Source organism: Poecilia reticulata, chromosome 2 (genome assembly GCF_904066995.2).
Source record: "Poecilia reticulata chromosome 2, P_reticulata-male-v2, whole genome shotgun sequence".
NCBI lineage: Eukaryota > Metazoa > Chordata > Actinopteri > Cyprinodontiformes > Poeciliidae > Poecilia > Poecilia reticulata.
The window spans coordinates 42,207,010-42,233,949 of record NC_088831.1 but is presented as its reverse complement, the minus strand read 5'-3'; the positions used below and the strand labels follow the sequence as shown (position 1 = coordinate 42,233,949).

General features: G+C 38.8%; 1 long non-coding RNA gene across 5 annotated transcripts in view; it reads right to left on the bottom strand.

Annotated features, from left to right (window-relative positions):
* LOC103461797 (uncharacterized) overlaps positions 1 to 26,940 on the bottom strand; it is an 82,315-nt gene that overhangs the window by 13,296 nt on the left and 42,079 nt on the right. For 4 of the 5 annotated variants that reach the window (XR_014086663.1, XR_533194.3, XR_014086662.1 and 1 more), the window contains 3 exons: positions 24,833 to 24,928; positions 23,112 to 23,204; positions 16,056 to 16,149 (listed from right to left, as the gene is read on the bottom strand). This is a non-coding gene — a long non-coding RNA (uncharacterized LOC103461797). The remainder of the gene's footprint in view (positions 1 to 16,055; positions 16,150 to 23,111; positions 23,205 to 24,832; positions 24,929 to 26,940) is intronic. The other variant, XR_533195.3, reaches the window with a different exon arrangement.

Sequence of the window (26,940 nt, the reverse complement as noted above, 5' to 3'; positions counted from 1 at the left end):
GCTGGACAAATAAACTTGATTGATTGGTTTACGACGGTGATGAGAACCAAATACTTAATCTTAATAAGTTTGGGATCGTAACCTAACCTCACCTCACCTCCAGGTCTGTCAGAAACACATCGTTTGTCTCTTAGTCACATTTTAATCGTCTTTGGAGGAGATTTTCCATTAACAGAACTGAGCGGCTGCTGTTAACGCCACCCCCTCCTTTATGTGAGCCACAGTCATTAAAAGTCATTTAGCTACTGTACCACTTTTTTCCTGTTTGCTGGAAGGAGTGTGTGCAGACATGTCCGACACGTCAAATTCAAACATCGTCAGACGTGAGCGAAAAAGGAAAAACAAGAGAACGACATAGATCAAGAAACAAACGACAACTAAAACAAATGTGGCGACTTGCTGCCAGGAAAACGTCTCTCCGCTGTGAGAGCATCGAGGTCAATGCGACATTCCTCGGCTGTCGGTTCTGCTGCGTCTCACCTAACATGGAGTCTCATTTCCGCAACTTTGAATTTGTTTCATCGGTTCCCATCCGCTGACACTGAGCAGCCTCTCTTGGCTCTCTGGTCTCCGGCGTCGGCGGCTCCTGCCTCTCCTCGGCTTGATTTGCTGCAGGCTTTTGGCCACACTGAAGTCTCACCTTTACAACCTGTCAATTAAACGTCTGCTTTCTGCAGCTGCAGGGTCGGGAGACAATCCAGGCCTTTCAGGAGCAACCTGGGGATGGATGCAACACGTCAGCTCGAGTCCGGCGAATGTAAGGTAGTTTAGGCTCAAGGATCAGAGGTGAGCAGAAAATCAGGACCTGCCACCGCTTCAGTTTCTTCCATCCATCCATCCATTTTCTTGCGCCCTTTTTCCCTCAGTGGGGTCGGGAGGGGTGCTGGTGCCCATCTCCAGCCAACGTTTCGGGCGAGAGGCGGGGTCACCCTGGACAGGTCGCCAGTCTGTCGCAGGGCAACACAGAGACACACAGGACACACAACCATGCACACACACACTCACACCTAGGGGCAATTTGGAGAGGCCAATTAACCTGACAGTCATGTCTTTGGACTGTGGGAGGAAACCGGAGTACCCGGAGAAAACCCACGCACACACAGGGAGAACATGCAAACTCCATGCAGAAAGACCGGGGCCGGGAATCGAACCCAGAACCTTCTTGCTGCAAGGCAACAGCTCTACCAACTGCGCCACTGTGCAGCCCATCAGTTTCTTCCAATTACTTTTTTTTATTCAGTCTTTACTCTGACTTCTCTCCCAGCATCCAAAAGCTCACTGTTTTTATACAAAATTGGCACCACACCTGTGCTCGATTGGACACAGCCACCAAGGAACAGGTCAAAAACATTTAAACAGAGAAACACAAAAAACTACAAATCAATTTACAAACTCCTACATAATGAAGTTATCTGCAAAATAAATTACATAATACAAGATAACTCAAAAGGTTATTTTTAAAAGGAAAACAAACAAACAATACACAAAAGAAAAACCCTCTAATTGGTAGAACCCAATAAGGTAATCACTGACATCATCCAGCCATTTAACCAGGAAGTACTGGGCCGGCCTCTCCCATACTCCTGCAGATCTACAAGGACAAATGATGTGAGTACAAAGAAAAGTAAATACACCTTGAAACAACTTCAACCCATAATCCAGAAATAATAACTTTAACCTAAACAGATAGATCTTGCAACATAATGCCAACACAAACAAACCCGGGATAGTAAGTGAAGCAAAATGGCAATATTTGAATTAATTATTATAACCAAATATAAAAATAAGTGAATGAGAAAGAATAAGGGACAAGTGGTGAACACAAACTGAACCACTTTGTCACAGCGAACCCATGTAAACTAAACGAGTTTGGCTGCTTTTCGTGTTTCTGTCCCTCCATCCGTCAGACTGGAGGCACAGAGAAGCAGCTGAGCCAGGTGAGACGATGTAAAACACCAGATGAAGAGGATTTATGTCACTGAAACTATATTTTTATATCTTCAAACTGGGATGGAATCATTAAAACATACTAAATAGCTGCAGTATCGGTTTTACCTTGTCGTAAACTTTTACTCTGCTGGTCTGGATTCTTCAGATTTCCAACTCACAACTTCTAGTGAATTTCCTGCTGAGGTTTTCATCAGCGCTCTCAAAAGTGATCACATTCTCTACTAAAGTAGAAGAACAGATACTTACATGGGAAAATAGTCTAGTCAAAGTAAAAATATCGGCTGGACAAAAAGTAAAACTTCAAGAAGACAAAATGACTTGATAAGTTTAAAATATATAAAAAAATCTTCTTCCTTTTTTCTTTTGCTCTGTGTTGGTGTAGAAATGTAAGAAAAATACTGACACTGTCTATTTTATATTCAAACCAAATGTCAGGATCATTTAGATTGAACTTTCGTCACTAATCCTCTGTGAACCAAAAACATGGAAGGTCTTCAAATTAAGGAAAGAGACGGGGAGAATCCTGCGTCGGCCATGTTGGTTGGTGTTCTTCTTCTTCTGCTCTGCTTTAGTTGCATTAAACTGAACGGTGAATTTCCACCATAACACACTTTTTGTGTGAGCAGTGGATTTTTTCCATCAATATTTTTTCCATCATGCAAGTAAAGAGCCATATGTGAAAATGTAAGGAGTAGAAAGTACAGATTACAACATTAAGAGTAAAAGTAAAAAGTTGTCAGAAAGATAAACACTGACTCTAGACAGTATTGTGTTTCCAGCTCCTTTTAAAGGTGACGAGTTCATACTTGAAATGAGATTTTCTCCATTTTGAGGAGCTGGAACGCAGCATGTGGCCCTGCCGTCTCCCTCAGGTCCACCGTAACAACTGGAAAACCACCGTTCATAAGACTGAGGGTTAAAAATGAGGTCTAAGGGGCAAAAGGGGGATTTAAAGTCAGTCTTTCTGACTGTGTGGAGGGAAATTTGGACAGTTAGCTTCCAGAAAGGATTAGATGTTTGTATGGGATGGTTTCTTCTCCATGAAAAGGGATAATGCTCCCCTTTCTGTTGCTTAAGTGGGTTTTTAAATGTGGGACTGAAATGAGTCAGCTTTAGTAAACGAGTAATAAAGAAGGAACTTGTTGCACCAGCAGTGGTTTTGGTGTTTGTGAGTGTGAGTGTGTGTGTGTGTGTGTGTGTGTGTGTGTGAGGGGGCAGGGGGGTTGATCCAGCTCCAACCACCCTGAGGGGAAGGGCTGGGTTCCCTCTGGAGGAGAACGCATTCATGCATTTCTCATTTTTAATTAAAGCAAATGACTGCCAGGCTCTTTTATCAATCAATCATGATAACGGTAAACCGTGCAGGAAGGCCTTCTCGGGTTGTTTTCACACCTGATGGTCCGGTTGGGAACCAAAGTTGAAACATTTGTTGCATTTTCAGCTGCTGCTGTTCACTTGCACAAAATAACTGTTCCCCTCTTCGCCTGTGGGGGCGCTGCACCAAGAACGACGCGAAAACATCTGAAGACGACAATAAGTGGCGCCAAATTTTGAGCGATTGTTGGATTTCTCTTTTGTCTTTCGTAGAAGACGATGAGCCGTTTCTCTCCCTCTGGCCCGTTTGTTTTGCTTGTATTTACCCAGAATGCCCTGATTTGTAGTCCACTTCCTGCTTTTGGAGTGGATTAAACAGGACTAATGTGAACGCACCAGTGGTACCAAAAATTGTACTGAAGTAAGACAAGAACTACTTCAACATATTCTTTTACTCAGGTAAAAGTAAAAAGTGGCCGTCCAAGAAATTACTCAAGAAAGAGAAAACTGTACGGAGTGACTGATGAAATTATCAGTCAATATTTAAAAACTGCATCAAAAGTACAAAGAGGAAATTTTGGTATTTTAAGAACCAAAATGACAATAATTCATTTAATTAACAGAAAATAAAATTACGCAACAGAAAATTTTTCTAAATCAGTTTCATTCAATAAAAAATAAATAAATTAAACGTTAACAAAAACTGCAGGTGAGTTTGTTTCTGTTGGTTAAAACATGTTTGTTTTTCATTCAGAGGGTAGAAAATCCAGAAACTTTACTAAAGTAAGACAAGAAATACTTCATAATAAAATTACTCACGTAAAAGTCAAAAGTACAGCATAAATATATACTGAAAGTTACTCAAGTAAATGTAACCAGATGTAACTAAATGTAACTAAATGTAACTAGATGTAACTAAATGTTACTAAATGTAACTAGATGTAACTAGATGTAACTAAAAGTTACTAAATGTAACTACATATAACTAAATGTAACTACACGTAACTACACGTAACTAGATGTAACTAAATGTTACTAAATGTAACTAGATGTAACTAAATGTAACTAGATATAACTAAATGTTACTAAATGTTACTAAATGTAACTAGATGTAACCAGATGTTACTAAATGTAACTAGATGTAACTAAATGTTACTAAATGTAACTAAATGTAACTACACGTAACTAGGTGTAACTAAATGTATCTAAATGTAACTAGATGTAACTAAATGTAACTAGATATAACTAAATGTTACTAAATGTAACTACACGTAGCTAGATGTAACTAAATGTAACTAAATGTATCTAAATGTAATTAGATGTAACTAAATGTAACTAGATATAAGTTACCCAACAGTAAAAGAAATGAGATGAAACAGAAAAATGCCTTAAAAAAGAAAACCTGCTTTGGGTAATGAAAAGTTGAAACTGCGTTGAATTTACATCGTAATCGATCTGAGTGGAGATGAAGCTCATCCCAGTGTGTTTTGTTTTCCCAGTGATCCCAGTAAAAAGGAACCAAACTGCTGTGAACACCAGCAGAATGAGCTCCCCCCCCCCCTGAACGCCGCGTTCGCCTTGGACCGTCTCGCTTTGATGACAGTAAAACTCCAACATGGCCTCACTGAAAGCTGAACGGCCGACCTCTGACCTGCCAATTTGGAGCGCTGCCCCGCGGGTCGGGGACGAATGAGGTGTGACGACGAGGCAAAGCAGGAGTGAAGGAAGGACGTTGATGTCTGGGATTACTGCAGCGGGCTGGAATGTGACCTCATGTTTACCGTTTTTATGGATAATTTGAGCCTAATAACGGTTTGCGTGGGATTAAAGCTCTTTTCTGTCCTTCGGAGAAATTGTCGAGTTCAAGATAAGTTTCAATGACGGCATCAGAGTAAAAGAGACACTGAACCTTGAGACTTGACTGGGAAAAAGTAAAATATTCGGCCTGAGATAGACGAGAATTTCAGGCACTAAAAATGATAAAGTGCAGTGAAGAAAAATTCAAAGACTTTAAAACAGTAAAATATCTGTGTAAAAACTCAGTAAATTGTGCTTCATTTTTAAAGTTTTTAAACTTTAAAAATGAGTTTTTAAAGTTTTTAAACTTTTAGGATTTTAAAAAAATCCTAAAAGTTTCTCTTTTTTCCAGCAAATTTTTTACTTTTCAAAGTATTTACCAGTTCTTTATTTTCTGTTTTTGTTGAAATGTACTCCTCTTTTTTTCCTGCAGTTCAAAACAAAAAATGTCCATAACTCAACATGTGTGAGTGACATCATCACACTCTGAGCTGAATGTTTTGCCATAAATTATAATAAAAAAGTTGATTTGAAAACGTGGAAAGGAAGTTTAAAGTATCAAATTTATTCAGATAAATTAATTTCTCTGTTTTTTTAACTTTTGCATGTCGTTTGTGCAACAAAATACAACTGAGCCTGTTTACTCTCAACTCTTCATCAAAAATATAATTCATGTCTGTTAAAAAAAAACAAATTAAGTTTATTACTTAATTAATAAACACTGTGTGTTGCAACCAAACTTCACAGCACCAACCCGCATGTTTGGTTCCGTCACAGAAAAATTTAACAAAAGGGAAACAAAACTAAAATGTTTTAATGTTTTTAAGTTCTCAGACTGGAATCCTGAGAATTTGTTCACCGTAAGTCGGGAACGTCTAAAACCAACCGAAACTATTTACCCTGACGATCGGCGCTGAGGCATCCATCCCTACCAGGAAAGCTTTACTCATCCCCGGAAACGTTTGAACGGCGTCCTGAACCGCTGAACTCAAGCCTGAGGGATGTTTAGTGCAACTTACATGAAGTCATGCTCGCCTGAAACTAAAACAAATCCTCTGGAAACACGCAAAGTCCTGTTCAGCCTGGTTACATCACATTTTGCATTTTAAACATTTCACTGCACACGGCGTACAGTAACCTGAGCTACATATCAGAAATATGCATATGAAAACCAACACAGCTTGATGATTACACCCTTAAATTGAGAAAAGCGTCATTTGGAGACGCAGCCATAGATCTCCATGGTAACGATGAATCAGCTGCAGCGAAAGCATCCCAAAAGACGGTGGTTACACACAGTGACGACTCAGATGAGATTAGCATAAATACTAGCCGCGTTGTTGCGTTTCGCGAAGAAATACTTTAAAGTTTTTTTGTGATACTACTCATAACCTTTGCTGAATTACTGTAAAAACATAAAATATGCAAAAATAATGTCAAAGATGAAAAACGAGGACTTGGATAAAAGTTCCTCCATATTTTATAGAGGATCTCTTATGTGAAATTCACATTTGTCACGATTTTTAGTTCTATTTGGGTCTTTTTTGCTTCGAAAAACAGACAAGTGCTTAAAAAACAATAAGTTTAGCAGTATGTTCATTTTTTTGGTGTCCGGAAAATGAGTTGTTTTAAAAACCTCACATTTGTTGAGCTAGTCAGCTGGTATTATGCGCTGTACAATGGCTGCTGGAAAATAAGTTTTGCTGTTGACTTACCATTCAGAAAACACTTGCTGCATTCTTGTTAGTTGTGCAGAGGGCTCCACTTATGCTTTTCAAAGGTGTACGGTTGTATAACTACGCATCTGTTGGCAGCCATTTTCATGTAAACGTCGAGTTGGGGCAGCTTATTTGGATTTAAAGTGACAGGAGGCCCTAAAACAGGTAAAATATCATCATCTAAGAATGACTTTGAGCAAACAAAATGTAATGAACATGTTTCGTATCGCCCATAAATCTATCCCGACTTGTTCAAGGAAACATAATCGTCCCCATTTTACCAAACTCCTTAAAATAATCCCACTACATAAAGAGACAGCAGCCGCTTTGTGTGCTTTAGCGTTACAGTCATTAACGCTCAACTCTGTTTATGTCAGCAACAAACTTGTCACCCCCCGCCTTCCTTTAGTGGCGCTTTCACCACCTCTCACCTCAGTCATCTGCCAGCTAAAATTACCTCCATGTGACACACGCCGTCACGCCGAGCCACACCCCCCGCCCCGGAGCGCACAGGCAGACTGAATGATGGCTGCACAAATGCGGAGCGTCAGCACATCACCTGACAACTTATTAAACCCCCACACAGGAATCCGAAATAACCCCGGGCCTTTCGGTAATTATACGCACTTATTAGCTACTGTGTTCAGAGTGTGAGCATCAGCGCTCCACCCTGGAACCGTTTCTGAGCTTTAAGGGAAACGTTTGGACAAATAAGACGATTAGTGGAAAAAAAACAACAAAAAAAAGAAAACGGCGAAGTTGAAGCTTAAAGCAGAGCATGCATTTAGATTTTTATCATATCACAATGTTTTCACTGCACTCAAGTGTCCCAAGCAATCATGCAGCACTCAAGCTGTTGGTGTTGGCAGGACAGATTAGGATCTGTGCACGAGGAAACTATTTTCTAATCATGTTGAACGCATCAAACTCTTGTTGATACACACACACACACACACACGTTCCCATATGTCTAATCTCAGCGATGAGGGAGTCTTTCGCCAAGCATGCACCTCGCATTCCAGGATTCGACATAACAAGAGCCATACGGAGAGCTTGGAGAGCGATGAGAGGAGCCGCTGACGGCCTGACGAATGGAGCTGCAGATAACCGCGGCTCTGCTCAGACGTGCTTAGCACCGATCACACAGCGCAACACAGGAAAAGATCAAATATAGAATGTCTGTCTCAGGTCCTGTCCTCTGATTTTTCTCTATATTTGGTCTAAAGTCTTTACTTTTTTGGTTTCAGAGAGATTAACTTTATTTTGTAGATGCAAAATAAAGTTTATGAAAGATGATTTATTGGGTGTTGTGTAGTTTTGGCCTGCTCTTCTTTGCAAAAATTGATTTTAAATTCAGTCATATTGTAGCATTTTTAATCAGAAACAAACTATTAAGATTATGCCACAGCGTCTAAATGGGATTTAGGTCTCTACTTTGACTAGGCCGCCCATCAGTTAAGGCTGAAGAAAACATCCTAAAGCAGATCATCACACTCCCACCACAATGTTCGGTTGCTATGATCGTCTTTATCTCAAGGATGTTTTCATTGTAAGACAGAAAAATCTCCGTCTGCGTGTTTCTGGTCAGCAGTAGCTTTGGATCTGGAACTCTTTTCTGTTTTTGCTCAGTTTCTTTTTGCTTATTGACTGAGGCGAGTAGTGCCGACACTTTTCATTATTTTCTTTCATATGATTTAGTGACGATCGGCTCTCGTTGTTCAATACCTTTAAAATCCATAAACAAGACATCATTACTTCCCTAAACACTCCGAGGTCATAAAACGTTCACACGTCAGTTCAATTGGGGTCGAATTTAATAAATAACTCTGCAAAAAATTAGATTTTAGTCAAAAAAATCTGAACTGTGTCAATAAGGAAGCTCATCTTGGCTGCTTAGTTCCTGGATCTTGTTCTTTTGGTCATAATTCATAAACCATAATCATCTGAGTCTATAAAAATTACATTTATAACATTTTATCGTCATTAACAGAACAAAAAGATACAATTAATGGGGAAATATTTAACATTGAGTGACACAATCTCGGTATGAAACGATACTGGATCAGGCGCAGATGATGTCTGCAGCCGTCTTTGTACAAAAAATGGTTTTTATTCATCTTTTCTGGTCAATATAAGAAAAACAGCCAAAATAAAACAGTAAGCTGTTCACGTTCAATGACCACGCTACACATCAGCGCTCCATTACAACTCTCACTGTTGTAAAATACATGGTTCGCTTCATGATTATTGATGCGTCTGCAGCTCTTTACATGCACTTGACCTTTGACCTCATGAGAGGTGACCTGTCTGCTGGCGGATCTGTAAAACTTGCCGTTGTCGTCTCCTGGCAGCAGACGTCTACTACCCAGAAACACTTCCAGGTCTAAAAGCGAACACGGAAAAACGGAGTCGTCTGGAACGCATTCTTTACTAATGAGGAGAAAAGGGAAACCAGTCGAAGTCTGAGAAACAAAGACGAGGCGGCGGGCTCATTATTTTTCATTTTCCTCATCAGAAACACTAACAAACATTGTCTCAGCTCATTTCCACTGAGCGGTGCGGCAGCGTGTGTGGGTGTGTACCTGTTCCTACACATTACGCCCCACAGCGTGATGTGAGCATACGATACTGCATGTGCGCATGTGCTTTCACGCCTGAGATTTCACATGAGCATGTGTGAGTATGCTCACTGTGTTGCAGGAAGAATACTCTTATTGTATTTCTGACATTCAGGGTCACAGAGGCCAAATGTTTGTTTGTCTTCAGGACATTGTTTGTGTGGCAGGGTCCTCCATCTGAAACCTAAAGCTGCTGCTGCTGCTTTTCATTCGCTTTACAGCAGTGGTTCTTAACCTTTTTTGGAGGTACCGAACCCCCCAGTTGCATATGCGCATTCACCGAACCCTTCTTATTCCAACCCCCCGACACACAAAATACTTTGCGGTATTCTGATTTAGTAATGTAATTATATTAGCTGTGTTACCACCCCCACACCACTAGAGGCAGTAGCAACCCCGAAAAGATGCGACTAAGGAGCAGATTTAGACTATAGAATTTGGTAAAAACTGAGCTTTGCTGAAGTAATTAAAGACAAAAGTTCAAATCCATGCTGAGAGTGGAGCTCCTTCAATCAGGGCTCCTCCACAGCTCTGATTGGCTAAGCAATGTAACGTGATCCTCTGATTGGCTAAGCTATGTAACGTGATCCTCTGATTGGCTAAGCAATGTAACGTGATCCTCTGATTGGCTAAGCAATGTAACGTGATCCTCTGATTGGCTAAGCAATGTAACGTGATCCTCTGATTGGCTAAGCAATGAAACGTGATCCTCTGATTGGCTAAGCAATGTAACGTGATCCTCTGATTGGCTAAGCTATGTAACGTGATCCTCTGCAGCAAGTGATGGCAAAGCGTGGCGTCATCACGACTTACACAAGTGTGTCTTTACCTCCGTAGCAGATGCTCCCCCGAACCCCTGAGACCGACTCATCAAACCCCTGGGGTTCGATCAAACCCAGGTTAAGAACCACTGGTTTACAGTGAACTCCATCCAATCGGAACCCGGTCTGTTGATTCGTTAAAACAGCAGAGAAACAGATACTGAAGGAAAAGAGCAAAGTACAGATTTTATTTTTTATTTCTCAACACAAACCTACAATCACTGAATTCCTATTGCTCAATTTCACATTTTGAAAATAAATGTACTTAAACTCGCTTTGGTCGTATTGAAATTAGTTTGTTTTGCAGAGCTGCAGTGGAAACACTTTTCCCGCATAACACAAGTCACATGATCAACCGGATGTTACTACTGTTGGAAACCACGAAGAAGACGACAGGAAGTAGACGCCATGATTTTCAAAAACCTATCGCAACAACTCTTTGAAGAGTCTGAATTAATATGAGTTACATTTAGTTTTCCTTTGGGATCAATAAAGTATTTTTGAATTTGAGAATGATGTTATTCACATGTGATTTTAACTGGGTTTCTTATTTCTGTTTTTTATCAACACTAATGATTAATCTCGAAACAAACACACCTTTTCCATTCTCTTGCATCAAACCAGTGACTTTTACTCAAATGATTACTTTTAATTTATTAAACTCAACTAAATTAATAAGTAGGACCTAAATAATGATTCAGTGCTCAGAATTTACTAAATTTAGTAAATTTATTCTCTAATTCATTCCTAGAAAATTTGCAAAATGTATTTTAATAAGGCAAACTCACAAAAACCCTTGATAAGATTTGGATCTGTAGTAATTTACACATTGATTTCAAACAAGAAATCTGACAACTTTACATGTTTAGTTAAAGTAGTTAAAGTATTACATGTTTAGTTCATTGTTAAGTATTGATAAAACAGCTGCGTTAAAGTTTTAGGAGGTATTTTTTTATCCCACTGCTGTTTGTCCCAGAGGCTCAGCCGCATCAGTGACAGTAAAAGTTACACCTGTACACTGAAAACCTTCAATAAATGTAAACAGCGCCACAAATTAGCTTAGCATGGGAAATAAATCTGGTGTCACACTGTAAATAAATGACCCAGCAGTTTTCCTTTAGGTCTTTATTTCATTATTTCTTTCTGCTGACTGCTTTGAAAAACCTCTTTTAATGCTGCAGTGTCAATTTTCCGCATTGTGAGTAAACTAAAAGCTCATAAAATGTTCTTTTTTTTCAACCAAATGTCAAGATGAATACAAAAGACCAGCAAAACTTTGGGTTCCTTATAGAAAGAGACACATTTAGCACTAAGAACAACATCCTTAGAGCAGACGTTCCTCCCAGCCTTGCAGGCTCGTCCTGGACGTGTGATGCCCCTTTTCCCTGCAGCTCAGCGTGTTGTTGTAACCAAACCCTCTCTTCCTCTCCCCTCCGTTTGGGTAAATATATACTGGCCCGGCCTGTCTGTCTGCCTCTGAGAGCATGAACTGCCCTGCCCTGCTAAACAAAAATACTCCCGTTCTGCAGCCTGGCTTCTCTACAATAACTCAGCAGAGCAAAGGCTGCCATGTTCTGGTTGTTAAGGATTAGATGTCAGTCAACAATGATGGGGGAATAAATATTATGTTTTCAATGTTTGTATAAATTTAGCTTCTTTAAAGGTTTAGCCATTAACAGAATGGCTGTTAAAGCAGCTGTATTTAAGTTTTATAAAATATAATTTTTACATATTTGTTGAAACTGATACTGTGTCATAACGGTATGAGAAAAGATCTGGCTGCTCTGACTTCTCCCAGAGCTAACGAGAAACGACCAATCAGAGCCAGGAGGCGGGTCTTAGCGCTGTCAATCACACTGTTCTGAATGCTAAGCTAGTTAGCATAGCCACCGATGACGGCAGATAAACGGTTTCCCTGTAACGGTAAAATGTTTTTCTGTTATAAAAAAAATCATAAAATAAAATGAAGCAGAATAAAATAAATTAGCAGCTTGAACATGAGCTTGATTGACAGCGATAAGCCCCGCCTCCTGGCTCTGATTGGTTGTTTTTAGTCGGGACCGGCGCATTTCTTCAGACTGTGGTTAAAAAAACAAAGCAATCTTTTCACAGATTATCTGTCAAAACATGGTGACAGTTCAAAAAATATGTAAAAAAAAAAAAACCCAAAAAACAAAATTTTCAATAAAAGTTACATAAAATAAACTTGGATCTTGCTTCTGTAACAGCAAAAAAAAAAAAAAAAAATTTAAAGTAAATACATATAGAGGTTTCTATTCAATTTTATACATCACTGATATACAATTATATTGTTATATATATTTTATTATTCAGTTCGGTACAGATTGTTGCTGTGCTGCTGTAACAGGCGGGTTTTCCCCACTTGATAAATAACTATTCTGATTTAATACATGATTGAGCAGCATTTTGATTCACTTTCATTTTGTTCTTTATTATGATTCCTTATAGCTTCCTACTTATCTTTTCTTTTCTTTATTCTTGTGTTTATTTTCTATAATTGAGCCTCATTAGTTCTCTGAGCCAGTTTTCCTCAAAACGGCCTTTTATCTCTGTTTATGAAATCAGAGATATCTAAAATAATAAGACGAATCAAGAAGCATACGTACTGCGGATCGTTGCATTTTATAGTGTTACATTTCCTGAGGAGACATTTGTTTACCACAATGAGACCAACAAACCGTGTGCAATCTGGAGCTGAGAGAAAGAAAATAGTCAAACTGGGAACAACAAGGTGGATTGATGGGTCTGGCTGCTCGGATCTTTATGGATCAATTTGTATTTTGCTTATTGAAGAAATAAAACCAGATGTCTTTAATTATTAAAGGATTCATGAGTGACAATGTACGAAGTACTGCAGCCCCAGACTCGGGGCAAAGCTGGACTGAATGTCAGCACAGGAAGCAGTAAAGTCTGGAGGTCGCTGACGTTGTTTGAACGGTCGCCAGAGCCAGAGCACCGAGTGGATGAGATCTTCCTGCGCTGTTTTCCCATCTGACGGTCTGGTAGATTCAGCTCAATTGGGGGCCAAATTTGCAACATTTATTGTGTCGAACGATCAAAACTAATTGAAAAACCTGTTTCCCTCCTCACCTGTGGGGGCGCTGCACCAAGAACCACTGCAGGAAACGACACGAAAACCTTCAAAGACGACGTGAGGCCAAACTTTCTTCTTCGTACAATTTAAAGATTTTAGTGGTTGTAGGATTTCATTTTTGTTTACTGTAAAAAATAAGTCATTTCTCCTGCTAGCGATCGGCTAGTATGTTTGCTTTAGTTGTATTTACCCAGAATGCTCTGCAATACGTACAATGTACAAACTCCCTGTGTGAATTAAAAAATACTGTTGCTTCATGTCCGTCTTAGCTAGCAGATAAAGCTACATTAGCTAAGCTAAGGCTAATGTAAAACGAGCAAAATAGTGCTACATATTAATATGCTAGTATTAAATATGAGTATTTTACCCATAATTCTGCATAGAGTACTCCAAAATTGTGATTGAGTAATAGTTGTACTGTACTTATACTTTTTATAAGTTGGATAGAAACAAGGCGAGAGCTACTTCTAAGCTGGTTGTCATAGCAACTGCCTGCCAAGATGGCTGTCAGTTACAAAGTTCCTGGACTTTGTAACTGTGTGTATTAAAACAGTCTCTGGTCCACTTGCCGTCCAATATGCATTCGAACCGCGCCATAGATCACTTCAGCCGAACCGAGGCCGAGGTTCGTAGGCGGACCAGAGTTTGTTTTTTCGGTCGATTTCATGTTCCTCCCAAAACCAAACGGACCTTTTGAGAGAAACCAAACTAGAGCTTGATTAACGCGGACCGAAGACGCTCGTGGTTCAGATGTTTCTTCCATGCTGCATACATGACGGGAACGACACCGGGGTAGAAAGAAAAGGGAGCAGAAAGGGACCTTCGGCCTCCATGGGAAACTTTATTCTCAGGTTACGAGATCAACTGGATCTCTTGGATTAAGGAGGACCAGATCTGTGGACCGCTGAGCGGGTTTGGGGGAGTTTGGTTCTCTGGTCCAGCAGTGTGCTATGGATCTGGACCAGGCTTAGGTTTGGGACCTCGAGGCAACCTGTAAGGGGATGCTGTGGGAGTGGGGGCTGTCGGGTTCTGGTGTCATCAGATTAAAGCTGTTAAAATCCAGTCAGATTTGAGGACAGGCGGTAGAGGAGGGCGTCTTTAGCAGGTTTGGTCATTTCACTCCTCATTTGGACCGGAGCGGGCCTTCACAGGGAGTTTTGTACCAGTCAGTTGACCCACCACTCTCACATTTTCCATCCACTTTTATGAGTTATTTTCTATAATAGGCTGAAATTCAATGTCAGTAAAAGTGTTTTCGTGATTTAAGTACACGACTGTCACCCAGAGGTTGCTTAGAGTTGCATCTTCTTTTTATCTGCATTTCCTCAACTGCATCATCTTTTTAATACTTACATTTCTGTGTTTTTCCCTGTTGGGGGAAAGTTTTTTTTTTTCCTTAAAGCCATTTTTTTTGTCTTTGTGAGTTTGTTGTTTGTAATTCTGTACAACAATTTGATCCGATTTTATAATGAAAACTGCTTTATGCTAGTAAATTTGATTGCTTGATTGATTCTGGTTTAATTAAGAGTCTGACTGGAGTCTCAGCTGCTCCCCAGGAAAACAGGAACTAAAAGAAACAGAAACATTTTAAAATAATAAAATTATGAGGATAAAGTTGTACAAGGAGATCGACGGAATAATACAAGAATAAAGTCGTAATATTAGAAATTTATTCTCGTAATATTTTTACTTTATTTTCATAATTTTATTTTATTATAGAAAACAGAGTGTTGAATATATATATATAGATTTTAATGATGTGCAAATTAATGAGAAAGTACAACAGATTGGGCAATTTTTCAGGATATTTATCAACTTAATGTATAGAAATAAAGAGAAAAAAATACATGTGTAATTATATTGTCCCTCTAGTGTTTAGAGCAGTGGTGTCAAACTCATTTTTATTTTGGGCCGAATCAAAAATCTGAATGTTCTTAAAGGGCCGGTTGCACCAGAATCTATTGATAAAACCAATAAAACTGTTAAAATATCAATAAATAGCTGTTCCTCTGAGATTTGTGATTATTTTAGTGTTTATTTTTGCAATCAAAATGACAGATTTTGTGGTGAATATTAAGAAATATTTGTAATCGTTATTCTTTTACAATATTTACACTAATGTATGATGTCAAATGTGACTATCACCCGTCGTATCAGTTAAGGATTCAACGTTTTTGACCAATTTTGAGAAAATTAGCAGTAAAATCAGGAAAAAATGTGGAAATTTGTTGATTTTGTGTGATTTTTGCAGATTTGTGAAAAACTGGAAGGACTTATTGATGTAATTTGGAGTCCAGAGGGCCACATAAAAAGCTACAGCGGGCCAGATTTGGCCCCCGGGCCTTGAGTTTGACATCTGTGGTTTAGAGGGACAAAAATGGCAACATTTATGAAAACATTATAAGAATGTGAAAATGTTTGAACTGACCTATTTCTGTATTATTCTGTTATATTTGAGCATCTATTTGACTGGTGAGGATCAGAAACCCTGGAGTAAAATGTATTGTCATTTTTCAGAATTAAACAGGATCTCTGAGTGAAACTGTTTAACAGCAGCTGGACGTCGTCCCAGTAACAGCATCCACTGGTTTAATTGGCGAGGCGTTCTACTGGTTTCTGAGTCGAGGGATGAAGTGAGAATCCACGTCCAGCACCTTCCTCACTGCGTTTTAACTGCTCTGCCTCATGAAGTCGTACGAAGTGTGAAATTTTCCAAACTTACCAAACAGCTTTAGTAACGAGGCCGTAAGTGTCTTTACTTCTGCTGCTGGGACAGACGTTTCACCAGTGGGTCCACTGGGAATGATGGGAAGAGCCTGGAGACCAGGAGGAAGAATTCATGAGAAAATCAAACGACTGCTTTGCATTTCTACGTTTGAAAATGCAGGTGTGTTCGTTTAGAGTGCACTTTAAAAATGTCATGTTTTTAATAAAATAAATTTATGTTTGCAGAAGAGGAGCTGCTCTGCTCAGTCATAAGTAAGTAATGGTAACATCTGACTCCTAATTAACTCCCCAGAGAAACCTGATGTTTGCTGCTGGCCTTTAGACACCAGAAGGTCAAAGGTCAGCGCAGTTCCCTAAGTCACTGCTCCGTGGGGCGAATAGCAGTTCTTTCATTTTCCTATTTTTGCCAACTTAAGCTATTCTATACTTTTAATTTTGTTACTATGTAACAGCATGTTGAAACATTAAACTAAAACGTTTAGCTCACAACTGTACAGAGTATTAAATGTTAAAAAATTTGGAGAAATGTTTGTATTTGTACTCAGATAAATAAGTAAAATTTTACTTGCTGAACCAACATTTATGTAAAACAACTTTTGCACCATCAAAATAGAAAAATTATTAACAGACTTTAGCAAGATGATGCAAAATCCTGGTTGGATGTTGTTACATGAAGGGGGGAACCTTAACTTATATAGGAATTATTTATTTTAAAAAGTACATAAATGCACACTGCAAAAACACAAAATGTTACCAAGTAATTTTGGTCTATTTTCTAGGGGAGAAACATCTTGCTTAAGATTTTCAGCAGGATATGTGATCTTATTTTAAGTCAATAATTCCTTAATAATGATTAAAAAGTTCTAGTTCCACTGGCAGATTGTTGAATTTATAACATGAGAAAAATATCTTATTACAAGTTAAATAATCTGCAAGGGGAACTAGTTCTTTTTTAAATCAATTTTAAGGAATTAGTTACTTAAAACAAGCTCATATATTTGCTGAAAAGTTTCTTCTTAGTTCAACTTGTCTTATTTCAAGTGAACTAAAATGTCTCCACCAGAAGCTAAACCAGAAAAACTTTGTAAGATTTTGTGTTTTTACAGTGTGGAATGAAGGAAATGTTTCCCTGCAAAAACACCAAATCTTACCAAGTATTTTTGGTGAAAACATCTCAATACATTTAAGATAAAACAAAACTAACTTACGAGTAACTTTTCAGTAAAACACAGGAGTTTAAATGAATAATTATTGAATATGAATAAAAATCAGCAGGTTGCACTGACTGATTATTTCAAGTGAGCAAATATTTGGTAAGATTTGGTGTTTTTGCAGTGCATCAGTTGTTTTTCACAACGGTTTCTCTGTAGAACACGCTAACAGTGTGTTCTGTGTTCTTGTAAGACGATGATACCCATCCAGTCCCCCTTACTCCACCCTTCCTCTCCACGCCGCTCTCTAAGGAGTCAGAAATAAATAAATCCAGCAGACAGGAGCCCAAACCCGTCATCAGCGAGAAGGAGAGCCCCTGGTTAGAGTCTGAGCAGAAAACGAGTATAGTGCATCGGAAAAGCAAAAAAAAACTCCCAGCATCCTTGACCAAGCTCCAAGAAACGATGAAAATCTTAATTTGTTGGAAGAATCTCATGAAACCCGCAGCGGGGAGCGAACAGGTTGGTGTTTGTCAGAGCTGCAGGATGTTTCACTGTGTGAGGGGAATGTCCTCCAGAGGAGAAATCAGGTGGTTTTTATTGTTCCAGCAGTGATGGCTGTGATTGTGTTTGGCATACTGATCAGCACAGAATTCCCCAAATTCATCCATAATTCAGGTTAGCATGACAGACGGGCAGGTTTACTGTTTTACTGATGTGGTGAAACGACCAGATGAAGTCAGGAGACGTGAGCAGCAGAGATGTGCTGAAACACTGGGTGCCTTTAAATCTCAACTTAAAACCCACCTGTTTAGAGTTGCTTATGGCTAAATTAGGGTTAGAGTGCGGGTTTTGATGTCTTCCATGTTTTTATGTCTTTAATATTTTTAATTTCTTTTTATTTCTTGTCTATGTTTTAATTATGTAAAGCCCCCCGGAAAACGTCCCAGTTAAACGACGTTTAACTAAAGTTCTACGGGGTTTAGAGTCCCAGTTGACAGCGTTTCAACTAAAAACCTAGAGGTTGGAGTCCTTGTCAAACGGTGTTTTTGACTAAAGTCCCTGAGGGTTAGAATCCCAGTTAAACGACGTTTAATCGAAGTCCTAAAGGGGTTTTAATGTTTTTATCTCTTTTTCCTCTTTCTCACCGTTTATTCAATGTCACATGCTGTTTTTATTTTAATTATGTAAAGCACTTTGAAATGCCTTGCTGCTGAAATGTGCTATACAAATAAAATTTGATTGATTGATTGATGTGCTACATTTCAGAAATTAAAATGTAACGTCTGGTGCAGCGATTTCAAAGAATATTCACACTGCTTTTAAATATTCCACGTTTTGTCTCATTACAATCATTTTTATTTTAGCCAATTAGAGTGGAGTGAAAGAAAAAGTCTGAAATTTAACACCAACTCTCATACATTTAGACTTTGACTAGGCCTTTCTAATACCTTAATATGATTTGATGTAGATCGATGTGGCGTTGTGCGAGTTTTGTGGTGTTAGGACATTTTGACTCAAAAATTAAAGTCATCCTAAATACAAGATGCAACTCAAAGCATTAGTCTTTTTATTTCCATTTTTTCTGCTTTTATTTTAGTTTCTGCAAATAGGAGGAATTCAAACGAAGACTTGGACGCACCTTTTATTTCTAACTTGGCTAATTGAAACTAATTTTTTAGAAGAGGGAGCATATCCTGCTTTTGTTGATTATTATTGCATAAAAATGTTTTCCAAGATCATCAATTAAATATAAACTAAAATAAAATCATCTACCCCAAAAAATAGGAGACTGCCTGCCGTTTTTCAGGCATATGTGCGACATTTTTAATAAATAAAAATAGGTGGATATTAGCATTTCAATGATTTGAGTCTTTGGGAAATCACTGTAGCTGAAATAAGTCTGGCTTTTTGGTATTAATCGTTTTATTACTTTAACAAACATAATTTTAATTAATGTTGATGTTGTGATAGTTGCAAAGCACTATGGTCAGCTCAGGTTTTTATAAATATTATATATAAACTTTGACTTATAGATTCCCTTTCAACAAAAGTCTAACTTAACGCAGTTTAAAAAATCCAAAAATGCACTCCAAATTTATTCTTGCATCATTTTTTCAGGGTCTTAGTGAGGAATTGAGATTTCATAGCGTAAACCGTCTGCGCAGCGTTACTGTGTGGGTCCAGTGTATGCAGAGCGACGGATCTGTCAGGGTTCATCCCTTCCCATGTCAATAAAATCTGAGTTTGTACCACAGGAAGAGGCAACAGATCGATGAGTCCTGAATATGAACTCTGCTTCGTTTGGGTTGTTCATGTTGTTGCCATGCATGGACGGCGTGCATCTGAGCGAGCGGGTCAGAAACTCGCTGCGCTCCCAGCCACAGATCGTGACCTCTGCTGCGTTTACTGCAACAGCTCTGTTCAATAAAACATAACGCCTCTATACACAACAGACACACAGTGGAGAATCCAGAGCAGGTACAAGAAATAAAAACCGTTTGGAGGCGTTAGCCTTGATCCCATCGTTCATTTTAATCTCTAAAGCAGTGGTTCTTAACCTTTTTGAGGTACCGAACCCACTCAGATTCATATGCGCATTCACTGAACCCTTATGTAGTGATAAATAAAATATTATTGTTTCCCCCCAAATTCAAGACATATCATTTTAAGATCACCAAGTCTTCCTAAAAGGTGGAGTCTCTGAGAACAGTTCTTCAAAATATAGTCAGTGTTTTCAGCAAAGTTGAGCCGACTGTCCATGAACGACCCAAGGTATTTAAAATCTGCCAGTTTCAACAGGTTGGCCATCGAGAGAAACTGGAACCACTTTAAGGTCTTGTTTAGATTATTTAATTAGCTCCACATTCTTAAGAGAATGAAAAATTAATAATAACTAATATAGACTTTGTGGTATTCTGATTTAGTAATGTAATTATATTAGCTGTGTTACCACCTCCACACCACTAGAGGCAGTAACAAACCCAGAAAAGATGCAACGAAGGAGCAGATTTAGAAATACACCGAAAGCTACAGAATTTGGTAAAAACTGTGAGTTTTGCTTCAGTAATTAAAGACACAAGTTCAAATCCATGCTGAGAGTGGAGCTCCTTCAATCAGGGCTCCTCCACAGCTCTGATTGGCTAAGCAATGTAACGTGATCCTCTGATTGGCTAAGCAATGTAACGTGATCCTCTGATTGGCTAAGCAATGTAACGTGATCCTCTGATTGGCTCAGCAATGTAACATGATCCTCTGATTGGCTAAGCAATGAAACATGATCCTCTGATTGGCTAAGCAATGTAACGTGATCCTCTGATTGGCTAAGCAATGTAACGCGATCCTCTGATTGGCTAAGCAAGGTAAGTGATGGCGAAGCGGGGTGTCATCACAACTTTACAGAAGTGTGTCTTTACCTCCGCGGCAGAGGCTCCGCCGAACCCCTGAGACCGACTCACCGAACCCCTGGAGTTCGATCGAACCAGGTTAAGAACCACTGATCTAAAGTGATCATCTCTCAATGCTCACCAAGCTAATCTGCAGTCATGGAGAGTCAAACTTATTCCTGCGGAAAATACGACTGATGTTTGCAACTTCCGATATGAAGGCAGAAACTGCAGCAAAGCAGTTTGATTTGGGATGTAGTGATATTTATATTAGAACAAGTGGTTACACTGCAAAAACACAAAGTCTTACCAAGTATTTTCATCTAGTTTAAATCTCTTAATTCACCTGAAATCATACAAAACTAACTTACAGGGAACTTTCCAACAAGATGCAGGACCTTATTTAAAGTCAACAATCCCTTACTATTGATGAAAAAGTACTAATTTCATCGGCAGATTATTTCACTTATGGGAAAAATCTTATTATAAGTGAAATAATCTGCAAATGAAATTAGCATTTTTTCATCAATAGTAAGGGATTGTTGACTTTAAATGTATGTATATCTTGAAGAAGAGTTACTAATAAGTTAGTTTTGTCTCATTTCAGTTGAACTAGGATGTTGGTGCTAGAAACTAGATGAAAATATTTGGTAAAATTTGGTGTTTTTGTAGTGTAACACAAAGTCTTACCAAGTGTTTTGGTCTTGTATCTTGTGCAGTCGTCTTAATACACTTAAAATACGACAAACCAGTAGTTTTTCAGAAAGATATAAGATTGTTTTATGTGAATAATTCCTTAATATTGATTTTAAAAAATTTACTACTTCCAATGGCAGATTGTTTCACTTTTTCCAATTTTATAAGTGAAATAATCTACCAGCAGAACGAGAACTCTCCATCAAAATTCAAGAATTATTCACTTAAAACAACGTTCTATATCTTACTAAAAAGTTAGTTTTGTTATATTTGAAGTTTATTAAGATGTTTCCACGTGAAAGTAGAGCAACCATATTTGGTGGCATTTTATGTTTTTGCAGTGTAAGCTTGTATTTCTCGTCTTTGGAGGAATTAAATCTTTTCCCAGTTACGAAGAACCACCAAAGAAGAAACATTGGCTTCCCTAAGGAATACGCAGGACTGAGAGTACCGTAGTTTTGGAATGAAAATAGGTCTGAGAAATAAAAAGTATGGATTTCATCATTTTTATGATCAGTAATGACTCAGTGCTGCGTGTTCAACCCTACAGTAGAAAATTACCAATCATAAAAAGTCAAACACAGAATGCCAGAAACATTTTCTACATCTGCTCTTGTCGAAGTTAGTTTCTTGTGGTCACCTTCAAATCTGTCAAAGCTCAAAGGACCGATTTAAAAAGTACAACCATTACTTGTTACTTTTACGGTCCTTGGACAGAACACCAGAACATTTCTGATTAAATTAAAGAAAATTTCAGGAATAATCACCGTTTACCGAGTATTGCTGTGCTTTGTTGGCTGGTAGGTTGATAACTGCACTGCAAAACACAAAATCGTACCAAATGTTTTGGTCTACGTTCTAGTGCAAATATCACAGTACACTTCAAATGAGACTAAACTAACTCTAAACTTAACTTTTCAGCAAAATATACAAGCTTGTTGTAAGTTTATAATCTCTTAATATTGATAAAAAGTTCTAGTTCCACTGGAACTGGAACATTTTTCCAGTTTTTTTTCTGCTTTAAATAAAAAAATCTGCCAATTCAATTTGTACTTTTTTCATCTATATTCAAATGAGTCTTATTGTAACTGACTGTTGTTTTAGGTGGATAATCAAAAATGATGAGTGCCCACAAAGTGCCAACTTTGCATGATTTTGTAAATTATGATAATTTAATGCAAAGTTGGCATTTTTAATGGACTTTCAATGCAACTTTTAGAGCAACTTTGCATTAAAAGTGTCTTTATTTACCCAATGACACTTCATGACAACTGTCATAAACATTCATAAAAACATTCATTATGTTCATGTCAGGTGTTATGCCATGTTTATGACGGTGTCATGTCAGTCTTATGGTCACCCCTTCAAATAAAATAAATCTTTACTTGTGCTTCCAGCAACTCTGTTCACGTTGAAATTAGATTCGTTGAGCATCGATTAGCATCGCGACGTTTGTTTTGTTGCTTTTGTAAGTGACAAAAAGAGGTGGAGGAAGGATCAGCACTTAGGAAATAAAAGTCCTTTTCACAGACTGACTTAATGTCCTGTGTGTGTGTGTGTGTGTGTGTGTGTGTGTGTGTGTGTGTGTGTGTGTGTGTGTGTGTGTGTGTGTGTGTGTGTGTGTGTGTGTGTATGAGCTGGTGTCGACTCCAAGGCATCAGAATCAGCTGAATCTCTGTTTGGGAGTGTTTGTGTTGGTGTTTTAACAGACTCTGGTTGATTGTTTTTCTACCTTTTTGTATTTTTTCAGGTGGGTTTGGTGTGGGAATCCCAGTGGGAGGTCAACGCGAAAAGCTCGCGAGCACACACACTCTTTACCTTACGCTCCTGGTGTAAACAGTGGCGGCGGCCACTTCGCTGTCGTCACAGTTCGTTTCTGTTGGGGCGCCTCACCTGTCAGCAGGCAGATGGCTGTGGGGGGGGCAAAGGTCACAGCGGGGGGGTTACAGAGGGTTCACAGATGAGTGATTAGAAGGAAAGAGAGTTACACTGAGGTGTCAGTTTGCCGTTTCTTCACTCATCTGATCATACTGAACAAAAACGACTCTTAATCTGAATGTTTACAGATAACTTATCTTTCACTAAGTGCTACTGATTCTTGTTTGCCGCCATTATTGACAATGAAGGCCTTCACTGCCAACAGATCCAACCGACTGCAACAGAGTTCAGAACAAATACTGTGTTTTCATCTCCCACAGCATGATTCCACCACTCCCCTGCTTCACAGTTGGTTACGCTTTGCTTGGTTTGGGTTGAAAGTCTCATACAGACTGCTACAAATATTCTCCATTTCTTTATACACAGTAAAAATGCCAGTATTGAATTAACACCCAAAAGTGTCTATATGTGTCCAAGTCAGTAGGTGTTAAAGTAACACTTTTGAAAGTGTTAAAAGTTTGACACCCTTTTTTTTTGTTAAATTAACATTAGTTTATAAAACTGAAATGGGTTTAAGAAAAGTTAAACTTTCCATTTCTGTGTATTATTTTGAATTTTTTCCACTGGATTTGATTGATGTTGACATCTTGTGGCTCAATTATTTACTTTTTTAACACCACATTATGTTTTGTGATCAACACTACACTGATGTTACTTTTAATGTATTTTAACACCAGCACCGTTGTAAATGTTAATGTGACTCTGTATTGTTGAATTTAACACCTGACTTGGACACATATTGACACTTTTGGGTGTTAATTCAACACTGGCATTTTTACTGTGTAACCAAAAAATAACTCTTTGGATTTTTTGTCGCATTTCTAATATAAATATGCGAAAAAACACAATTTTACAATTGCAGTGTTTCCGTTAAATAAGAGATTCAATTAAAACGTGAATAAGATGAATCATTAAACGTCGTTGTAGTGATGAATGCAAACACAAGAGATGTTTTAACATTTCATGTCATCATCAGAGGAAATGTTAACATCTTTGTTTTGTGCTGGAGCCTCTTGGGAGTTTCTGCTGCGTTTTTGGCGATTTTACATGAAAAGCTACGGATTCAACATTTTCAAATGACAAACTTTGTGTTGCTCTCATATTGGTGGAACTAGAGATAGAGATTTATCACAATATTTGCTTGGATGCATAAAAATATTCCAAAAATTTAGGGAAAATTAAGTTTCAGTTAAAAAGTGTAAAAGGAATCTTAATTTCAGAAATGTCGAGTACAAAAATAAAACTGTCGGACAGACTTTATTCGATTTAGTAAAGAAAAACAGTTGCTGTTCACCAGATAGTGAAGGAGGAAAAACCTCAAACTTGCACCTAGTTTTACTGAAACACATCCAAACTCATCCTGGGATCCGTAAATTTATCTAAAACTTAAGCATCCATTCCTCTCAAAGCCCCAACCCTAATGAAAAGCATAAACTTTATATGAAATGAAACAATCCTGCAGATAATTTCAGTTTCCTGATGGCTATAAAAAGTCGGTTCAACTCGCTTATGAACTAAAAATAAATGTGGCGTATAGCTGACTGTGTACGAATAGTTCTGGCTCTGTGTATATTAGAGAAAAAACAAAATAAATGACCAACCTTTGCACCGTATTCTTGTATATTTTCTCCTTTCCGTCCCTCATCTTCCTGTTAACACTTTCCTTCCTCCGCCGCCCCCTCTCTGAAAGCCCATTCCTGCAGATAAAGGGGTAGACCCCTAATTTACCATCTCCTCTGTTCCCACAGCCTACCAACACTCCCGCTGAGGTCAGAGGTCAAACCTAAATGCTGCCAGACTATCTGGGAATCTTGTGGGCAGTTACATTTTTGTTCAGCTCAAGTCAAATATAGTCATGGGTGGCAACTGCTGAAAGTGCAGCTCAGTAAACAAAACAAAACAAAAAAACCCACACACCCATAATCAGACTTTATTGACTCAAGTGCAGCCATTAGCAGGAGAAATAATCAAAGAGGTTCAGACAAAGGCCCCATTTTCCCCGTCAAGGTGTTGGAGCAGAACATCAATGCTTCTTTGATTACAGCCTGAGCATCACCTTCAGAGCTGCACAACAAACCACTGGAAGAAATGTTTCACTTGCAGAGGATTTCAATAACTCAGTTTGTGCAGCTTGTTTGCAAAAAAAGTCAAGCGGAGGGACATTCCAGCGAGACTCCTCTCCTGGAAGGAAGGACGCCACAGGAAAACACGCTAGATTAAAAATAAAATAATGCTGGGGCATTCATGCCAGACCCTCCAAGCAGCGCGCATTCTTCTCATAAGTGCCCTTCATTGATCGAGGCGGTCGGCGGCGGAGCGCTTCGTTTTCACCCCCGTCACTCCGGCTCCGGCTCTCGTCCCAGACGGACCAGCGAGTCAACAGCTCCGGCTGCGTTTTTAAGTGCTTCCCGGGTATTTGTCGTCGCGTTTGCCCCGGCGTTCCTTCGCCCGCGTTAGCATTCAGTCCGCATAGGTCAGCCTTTGTGCTCACCCGGCCGCCGCGTCGTTACAGTTCATGTTTGGGTAAACAAGCGCAGAAGAAAGTCAATCGAAGCTGAAATCGAAGTGCACACACACACACACAGAACCTGTTTGCCAAAAACACCGAGCGACAAGGACGGAGAAGAGGAACTTGGGGGTGAAACAGCCGAGAGGTAAAGATTTGTGAGATCAGGTTAAAATAAATCGAAGTGAACCAAACATGGAGAAGCAGCATTCAGTCGCCAAGCACCTTTAAAAGGATACCCATGTATGGATATCAAATATGACTTAAAAGAAATTTGACTTCGTAAATTAGGACTCTGTCTCTTTAAGAATCTCCTGCTCTTTCTAAAACTCCGCCTCCAGAAAGTCATGGTTCTCCTATTAACCCTTTAACATTTTTATCAGCGTTTCACTGAGAAGTAGCTGCTATAATGAGCTCAGCAGATGCAAAGCTCCACCAGGTGTTTGCTGATTGCTGCTGGCTAGTCTGAAGGAGCTGAGAGGGAGATTCACAGAGAGAGCTCTTTGAGGAAACGGCATCAAATTGGAATTATAAAAATAAATTAACTTACAGGAAACACGTCGGTTTAGAAGAAACTTTGATAAAAAAAGTTTTTGTTCTAGGCTGAGTTGGTTTTTCAGTTGTATCAAAATTTGCAAAACTGCAATAGAAACACTCTTTTCTCGTCACCTGATCAACAACGGGATGTTACTACTGGTAGAAATGATGAAGTACAAAACAGGAAGTTGTAGGAGAAAAATGGAGCTGCTTGTTTTTAAATGACTTGCGTTTGAATAAACGTACTCACGTTTCTCATTTAATGGAAATGCAGCAATTTCAAAACTGTCTTTTTTGATGCTTGTGAAATATCAGAAAACTTTGCACACATCTGTAATAGAAACACAGCAAATAGCCAAGCATAGACCAATAAAAGGTTTGTCTTTGTGTGTCTTCATAAATCCCTCTAAGCTCATCTTGGCTGCCAGATTACAAAAGACAAACAAGATTGGAAATTTGAAATATCATACCAAACAGGAAATAACCAAATCCCGTCTGCAGGGATGATCCAAAGCTGATTAAATGAAAAACTTTCCTCGTTCTGAGTTTCTGCTGACCCGTCTGCTTTGCCTGTCCTCGTTTTCTGCCTGCTTCAGCGCCAACATAATGAGTCACACAGTTAATTTAAAAAACAAAGCAAACAATTGTTAATATCCAGATTCAGAC